Here is an 8,733-nt window from a genome sequence, read left to right as displayed (position 1 = left end):
ACGATTTAGATTTAACATTTAGATTTAGCATTTACATTCAGATTTAAGATTCACGATTTAGATTTAACATTTAGATTTAACATTTAGATTTAACATTTACATTCAGATTTAAGATTTCAATTTCACATTAAGGTTTAGATTGAACATTTAGTTTTGTATTCAACATTTAGATACAACATTTAGAATCAACATTTTATGCACATATTTTATTTATTTATATTATTACATATAACATGTATTACCATGAATTAATTTACGTGGACCCTGACTTCAAAAAGTTGAAAAACTTATTCAGGTGTTACCATTTAGTGGTCAATTGTACAGAATATGTACTGTACTGTGAAATCTACTAATAAAAGTTTTATTCATACATTCATTATTTTCACACTTACATGACAATTAATAATCCCTTAAAACTTTTGTAAAAACCAGTCTATCGATCATTTTAGGTCAGGGGTGTCAAACCTGCGGCCAAACAGGTTTTAGCTGGCCCGCGTGATGTGTTTGTCAAGTATTATAATAAACTGCTTTTTTTTTTTTTAACGAAATAAACTGCTGTTCTAAATGTGTCCACTGGATGTCACAATAGCAATTCTGTTAGGCGAGCAGACGGTTTATACCAGGGCAAAGCAGGAGGTACGCAGCAAAGGGGGACCTCCAGTTCCTCCTCCTCGACCCACATGAAACTTAAAATCCGCCGTTTTATGTCTTCCGCTTCGAAAACATCATCTTTTGGCACCCTTACTCCCCCAAATTGTCTTTGTAAAACACGAGAAAAGTGAACTTAACCCTTTCGAATAGTTTTTACCTGTGTTTCTTACTGTTTGTTAAGTTAGCTCTGTGTTTTTGATTGATTGATTGATTGACTGATTGAAACTTGTATTAGTAGATTGCACAGTACAGTACATATTCCGTACATTTGACCACTAAATGGTAACACCCGAATAAGTTTTTCAACTTTGTGAACGACTCCAGCCGTCACCGTGCGGGTTGCATGGACCATTTAGGAAGGACATTACGTCGAGTAGGTTTGACTCTTTTATTTTTTCAAATATTAAAGCGTCAAAGTCGATCGGGCCGCTTTTCAGCGCCTCCTCCTCCGCTGCTCGTCTCGGCCGGCTTTCCGGCTGCCGGTGACTTTGTCTTCCCTGGGGCTCATCCTTCGCTTGTTCGTGATGTCTTGTTGCTTCTGCTCTGCTGTGGACACTCCAACTTTCTCTCTTGCTCCTTCCTCCTTCTCCCCTCTTAAACGCTGCGAGGAGATTGGCAGAATGAGAACCGGTGTGTGTGTCACGCACCTGATCTTGATTGTGGCGGTGTCGCTCCAGGCACCCCCCGCCTCTTTGTTCCGCTGCATACTCCGCCTCCTGGGCGCCATCTTGAGCCGGGCCAAAGCTTGTCCCGCCCCGCCGTCGGCCCGTCGGCTCCGCTTCTCCACAAACTTGTTTAAATCGAGGTCCACGTTAATCAATTCATGGTAATTCATGTTGATAAGTGGACATGACAAAGGAGGTATTTGATACCTAGAAGAGTGTACATGTTGTGTTTTTTGTTCAATCCCGGAAAGACGGTGACTTGAAGTTTAATCCTGGCTTTGTAGATGCACTGAGACCAAGTCTGAGCTCATTGTGTTTTTGAAACTGCACCAATTTCCTCAGAATTTCCAACAAAATAAGCGTTTTGTTCAGAGGATTATTTGCGATTTGTACGTTTTCATAAGGAGTTGGAGTTGTCTTTATTTTCAAGTTATCATATCATGACTTTACAATTCCGGCCCCTTTTGTTAATAGATTTTCCTCCGTGCGGCCCCTGAGCCAAAATGACTTTGACACCCCTGCTTTAGATCAATTAGATCACGGGTGTCAAACTCTGGCCCGCGGGCCAAATTTGGCCCGCCGTGTAATTTCATTTGGCCCTTGAAGTAATATCAAATTAAGATTAGAGCTGGCCCGCCGGTATTATACAGCGGCGATGCCGCTGTAACACCGCATTCACCGCTGATACTCATACTTGCCAACCCTCACGATTTTCCCGGGAGACTCACAAAATTCAGTGCCCCTCCCGAAAATCTCCCGGGGCAACCATTCTTCCGAATTTCTCCCGATTTCCACCCGGACAACAACTTTGGGGGCGTGCCTTGAAGGCACTGCCTTTAGCGTCCTCTACAGCCTGTCGTCACGTCCGCATTTTCGTGCCGGTCCAGTCACATAATATATGCTACTTTAACACACACAAGTGAATGCAAGGCATACTTGATCAACAGCCATAAGGGTCACACTGAGGGTGGCCGTATAAACAACTTGAACACTTTTACAAATATGCGCCACACTGTGAAGCCACACCAAACTAGAATGACAAACACATTTCGGGAGAACATCAGCACCGTAGCACAACATAAACTCAACAGAAGAAATGCCCAGAACCCCTTGCAGCACTAACTCTTCCGGGACGCTACAATATACACCACCGCTAACACCAATCCCAAATTTTTATTTACATTTTATTTGATATGCCATTGATGTTTTTTACTCATTCTTGTAATTTGAAACTCGATTTTGTATGTGACTATAAAGCTACATAAGACTTGCTTGTTTAATATTCAATGCAAAACTTGTTTGGGTCCCTATTAAAGGGTTAAATTGTTCAACCTTGGCCCGCGGCTTTGTTCAGTTTTGAATTTTCGCCCACTCTGTATTTGAGTTTGACACCCCTGAATTAGATGTTGAAAATCCGACATCTTTCTAGTACAGTGGACTGAAAAATATTCATAACTCTATTGTAGAGTCCTTTGAGTTAGTTGGCGCTAACATGAGGGTTACCCTGGCAACCAGAGGCTGTTGTGTGAAAGAATGTCAAAGCAAAGCATTTAGCACTGTACGTGCTTTTGCTTTTGCACTATTCACTTGTGTGTGTGTGTGTGTGTGTGTGTGTGTGTGTGTGTGTGTGTGTGTGTGTGTGTGAGAACTGACAAGGGATTGGTCCCAGCTGATCATGAGTCATCTTCATCTCATGACGGTCGGCTGTGCGCACAAACAGCAGCCCGCCTGCTACCTTGACCGATACACTGTGAAGCGTTTCAATGAGCTGCACGTCGCTTGCCAAGCAGGACGGCACAAGAAAGTCACAAGTTGGACGCTCGATGTGTTTTATTTTGTTCACACTTCATCAGGCACACCCGCACCATCGCACAGTCTAAGACCAGAATTCCGTCTCCATGCATTGAGGCTAGAGATGTCCGGTTATATCGGACTGCCGATATTATCGGCCGATAAATGCTTTATAATGTAATACCGGAAATTATCGGTATCGGTTTCAAAAAGTAAAATTTATAACTTTTTAAAACTATTTTTAAAATTATTTTTATACTTAGCAATATATTGTCCAGCAAAGTGTGTTATTGGTCCAGGCTTAATGTCTAGCGTACATATTAGTTTAAGTTGCTCATTCTCACACAATTGGGGGCAGCGTTCCATTAATCTCCTTTCCCTCACTGCCTCGCAGCATGAGGAGATAAATGTGTAAGGACTAAAGCTGAAACATCTGACCTCAGCCGTGCTCCTCTAAAGTGGAATCAATACTTTATCTTCCACATCAAACCCTCCGTCAGTGCCTGTCTTGACTCACACTCAGCATCCTGTTGCAAGCGTTGCAGTCGTACCTCTGAGCGCTGGAAAGCATTCGGAAAACATTTCCAGGCTTCCTAAAACGTGGAGTACCTGACCTGGGGAGCACACATCCTGTTTTTGAAGCCAGAGAGGAAGCAGCAGCATCCTCTCCAATGGGAAATGCATTTTGGTTATTAATAGCAAAAACAGCTACGTAGAGGCTGTAGTCGTTTTCTGGCGTGTGTGTGTGTGTGTGTGTGTGTGTGTGCTGTTTGACTGACATCAGATGTCAAATCAGTTCAGTGGGTCACACTGGCAGTGTTTTGTGTTCTAAATGCACATCACTTGACAAATAACAGAAAAAGAATAATAAAGACGGGTATATTTTTTTCACATTTAAGTGATCAGAAATTTGATCCACTTTCTGGAATTTTGCAAGGAAATATTGTTTATCGTTTAAACATACAACCACCCTATCTCCACTTTTACACTTATTTAATACAATATAGCAGGGGTCGGGAACCTTTTTTGGCTGAGAGAGCCAAAAAGCCAAATATTTTAAAATATATTTCCGTAAGAGCCATATAATATTTTTTTAAACACTGAACACAACTAAACACGTGCATTTTTAAGTAAGACCAACATTTCTAGAGTATAATAGGTCTCTTATTCTTTGTATTAACATTGTTATTCTGAAGCTAACTGTGGAGGGGGCGTGGCCTGCGGGCCTGCAGCAACAGGTGCGTAGATGGCCCACCTGGGCCTTGTTATCTAATCACCTGTCGCTCTGTTATAAGCAGCAGCCGGGCTGGAAATACAGTTGCTAGAAAGCAACTGAGAGACTTATTGAAGAATAAAACAATATTGAAACCCTGAAACAGGCTCTCATGTCGGTGCTTGGGGGTCTGAAGAACCCCCAGGAGGGCAAGCCCCACACTAACCAACAATAAATAAATAACCTCTTACCATTAACGCAACTTCTTGAACAGGTGCGGTAGAAAACAGATGGATGGATTCAAAATGCATGAGAATGTTTTATATTTTGAACATAATTTTTAACACTGTGATTACAAGTGGAATTATTCATTACTTATCGTGTTAAGCAACGTCAGCTCAGATTTATCAGAGAGCCGGATGCAGTCATCAAAAGAGCCACATCTGGGTCTAGAGCCATAGGTTCCGTACCCCTGCAATATAGCCTAGGTCTGTGTGGAAGTACTTGCCCGCAGTTCCACTGTTAAACAAGGCACCGGAGCCAAGCGTGAAGGTTTTAGCAAGGTTTTAATCATCAAATTGTTTCCACAAAGTTCTCTCTCAAGCAGGACGCGACTTTTCAGCCACGTCCGTATCCTCCTCCCCTCCTGTTCCCGGCCGCTTACTGTTAAAGACAACAGATGGTTGGCTTAACACGTACAACCTGTGAAATCGAATAACCTGCTAGCTGTGTCTCGCCGACAACACATGCCCCGCCCCTATCCGATGGAGCTCCGCCCTAAACACTATCGGCAGAGTTACAGTTAAGTTCAAGTTAAGTTAAAGTACCAATGATTGTTACACACACACAAGGTGTGGTGATATTTGTCCTTTGCATTTGACCCATCCGCTTGTTCACCCCCTGGGTAGTGAGGGGAGCAGTGGGCAGCGGCGGTGCCACGCCCGGGAATCATTTATGGTGTTTTAACCCCTAATTCCAACCCTTGATGCTGAGTGCTAAGCAGGGAGGCAATGGGTCCCATTTTTATAGTCTTTGGTATGACTCGGCCGGGGTTTGAACTCACAACCTCAGGTCGGACACTCTAACCACTAGGCCACTGAGTAGGTGAGAGGCGGTGTCCTTTGCTCCTGCAGGTGCGCTGGTCACACTGGGCCGTAGTTAGTACAACTAATATAACGCCTGAGAGATTTGACTTGGCGGATTTTCTTCAAAACTACGGCAAGTTGTAATGTCCAAAAACATAACAGAGACAAACTGTCACGGCCTGGGCGCATTCCAATGCGCCCTCATCTTTGCGTCCTGACCAGCGCACCGCGGGCCACGCCCACAGGCTCTCTATCTCTGCTGCGCAGGTGCCTCCTTGCACATGTAGACAATATGCAATCGGCGCACCTGCCCCTGATGAGCGAGCTGCCTTCATAAGCCCGCACAACCTGCCATGTCGTGCCGGATTATAGTCTTCTGTACCGTAAGCCGACACAAGCTTAATGCTCTCTTTGGCTCTCTCCGTCTTTCTTCCCCGTGCTTGATTTGTCCCCTCTCATCTCCCTTGTGCCCGCAGTGTTTTCCTTCCTTTGCCTTGGTTTCGAGCTGTGCGTCTCGCTCCTTGGACTCCCCCCCGGATCTCAACTGCCTTCCTGGATCTCGACCCCCCCCTCGCATGGACACAGACTCTGACGCTTCTCTCCCGCCCTGGATCACCTGCCTGCCCTATGGACTACCTCGTTCCTTCGCTCTCATCAACACTTGGAAACACACTTCAGCTAATCGACACACATAGTCACACACATACGCTCTTGGATTTTGTCACACACCATTCTATTGTTTATAAGTATTGTTTTGTATTATTATATACATGTCCCCTAGGAGGTGGGGTTCTCATAGTCATCAGTGTCACTGTCACCGACGTCCCACTGGGGTGAGTTTTCCTTGCCCTTATGTGGGCTCTACCGAGGATGTCGTTATGGTTTGTGTTGTGGTTTGTGCATCCTTTTGAGACACTAGTGATTTAAGGCTATATAAATAAACATTAATTGATTGATTGATTGACATATATTGACTTTGTATATATAATAAATTGTTGCACATACCTCTCCTGGTGTCTGTTGCCGTCATCTCCCTCTGTCCAAATCTATAACATGAAGCAGAAGAATGAAGAAGAGACATGGCGACGACGAGTAAGAAGAAGTACGCTTGCAAGTAAAAAATGATTGGGAAAAAAATTATATCAGTTCATCCAGGACAGCTCGAAGGGGAAAGTATATGCTGCCTGCAAATTTTGTAAATCAGACTTCTCCATTGAACATGGAGGCCGAAAGGATATACTCATTCATGAATGGATGATTTATATATATACATATATAACAAATACTTGAAAATATATACCCCCCACCTAACCCCGCTACCCCCATGTCTCGAATTCGGAGGTCTCAAAGTTGGCAGGTACAAACCCCCTATCCATATGAGTTGGGAAATTGTGTTAGATGTAAATATAAACGGAATACATTGATTTACAAATCATTTTCAACCCTTATTCATTTCAATATGCTACAAAATCAACATATTTGATGTTCAAACTGATAAACATTTGTTTTTTGCAAATAATCATTAACTTTAGAATTTGATGCCAGCAACATGTGACAAAGAAGTTGGGAAAGGTGGCAATCAATACTGATAAAGTTGAGGAATGCTCATCAAACACTTATTTGGAACATCCCACAGGTGTGCAGGCTAATTGAGAACAGGTGGGTGCCATGATTGGGTATATAAGCAGCTTCCATGACATGCTAAGTATTTCACAAACAAGGATGGGGCGAGGGTCACCAATTTGTAAGCAAATTGCCGAACAGTTTTAGAACAATTTCTCAATGAGCTAGTGCAAGGAATTTAGGAATTTTACCATCTATGGTCCGTAAAATCATCAAAAGGTTCAGAGAATCTGGAGAAATCACTGCACGTAAACGATGATATTTCGGACCTTTTGACCCCTCAGGCGGTACTGCATCAAAAACCGACATCAGTGTGTAAAGGATATCGCCACATGGGCTCAGGAACACTTCATAAAACCACTGTCAGTAACTACAGTTGGTTGCTACATCTATAAGTGCAAGTTAAGACTCTGCTGTGCAAAGCAAAACCCATTTATCAACAACACCCAGGAACGCCGCTGGCTTTGCTGGGCCCGAGCTCATCTAAGATGGACTGATGCAAAGTGGAAAAGTGTTCTGTGGTCTGACGCGTCCACATTTCAAATTATATTTGGAAACTGTGGATGTGGTGTCCTCCGGAACAAAGAGGAAAATAACTATCCAGATTGTTATAGGCGCAAAGTTCAAAAGCCAGCATCTGTGATGGTATGGGGGTGTATTAGTGCCCAAGGCATGGGTAACTTACACATCTGTGAAGGCACCATTAATGCTGAAAGGTCCATACAGGTTTTGGAGCAACATATGTTGTCATCCAAGCAACGTTATCATGGAAACCCCTGCTTATTTTAGCAAGACAATACCAAGCCACGTGTTACAACAGCGTGGCTTCGTAGTAAAAGAGTGCGGGTACTTTCCTAGCCCACCTGTAGTCCAGACCTGTCTCCCATCAAAAATGTGTGGCGCATCATAAAGCGTAAAATACGACAGCGGAGACCCCGAGCTGTTGAACGACTGAAGCTCTACATAAAACAAGAATGAGAAAGAATTCCACTTTCAAAGCTTCAACAATTAGTTTCCTCAGTTCCCAAACGTTTATTGAGTGTTGTTAAAAGAAAAGGTGATGTAACACAGTGGTGAACATGCCCTTTCCCAACTACTTTGGCACGTGTTGCTGCCATGAAATTCTAAGTTAATTATTATTTGCAAAAAAAAAATAAAGTTCATGAGTTTGAACATCAAATATTTTGTCTTCGTAGCATATTCAACTGAATATGGGTTGAAAATGATTAGCAAATCATTGTATTCCGTTTATATTTACACCTAACACAATTTCCCACCTCAAATGGAAACAGGGTTTGTATGTCTGGATGCAAGACTCCCATTTGTCCGGGCTCGGGAGCGGCACTAAACATCTTTGATGGCAGGGATAAAATGGAACCCATGCTAAAAAGAATAAAAAACTGGAAATTACGTGAGCTAAACATTCACGTCCTTACGTGTGTAACGCTCCCAAATGTTTTCCCGTATTTGTGGCACTTTACGTCCAATCCAGCATGATGTCATTCGCTCTCTCGGAGTGCTGTGGTCAAGTTGGAGCCAGAGCGTGCATGCCTGAAGGAGTGCATCATGGGAGTTCTCCGTCCTCCCACGCAGCTCGGCCCCCGGCAGCTGTGAATGCCATGAGAGGCGAGGGAGCGACCCCGGAGGACCTCGAGTAACCCGTGCCGCCCCCCCCTTATCCCAGCCCCGCCTGCCATCCCATAAT

The 8,733-nt window shown here is 43.5% G+C and overlaps 1 long non-coding RNA gene across 1 annotated transcript in view; it reads left to right on the top strand.

Annotated features, from left to right (window-relative positions):
- Positions 1-6,328, top strand: part of LOC133568685 (uncharacterized) — a 35,989-nt gene extending 29,661 nt beyond the window's left edge. Inside the window, exon 5 of the long non-coding RNA XR_009809648.1 lies at positions 5,882-6,328. This is a non-coding gene — a long non-coding RNA (uncharacterized LOC133568685). The remainder of the gene's footprint in view (positions 1-5,881) is intronic.
- Positions 6,329-8,733: the final 2,405 nt, after the last annotated feature.

Source organism: Nerophis ophidion, linkage group LG14 (assembly GCF_033978795.1).
Source record: "Nerophis ophidion isolate RoL-2023_Sa linkage group LG14, RoL_Noph_v1.0, whole genome shotgun sequence".
NCBI lineage: Eukaryota > Metazoa > Chordata > Actinopteri > Syngnathiformes > Syngnathidae > Nerophis > Nerophis ophidion.
The sequence above is the reverse complement of the archived record's forward strand: the minus strand, read 5'-3'. Positions and strand labels throughout refer to the sequence as shown.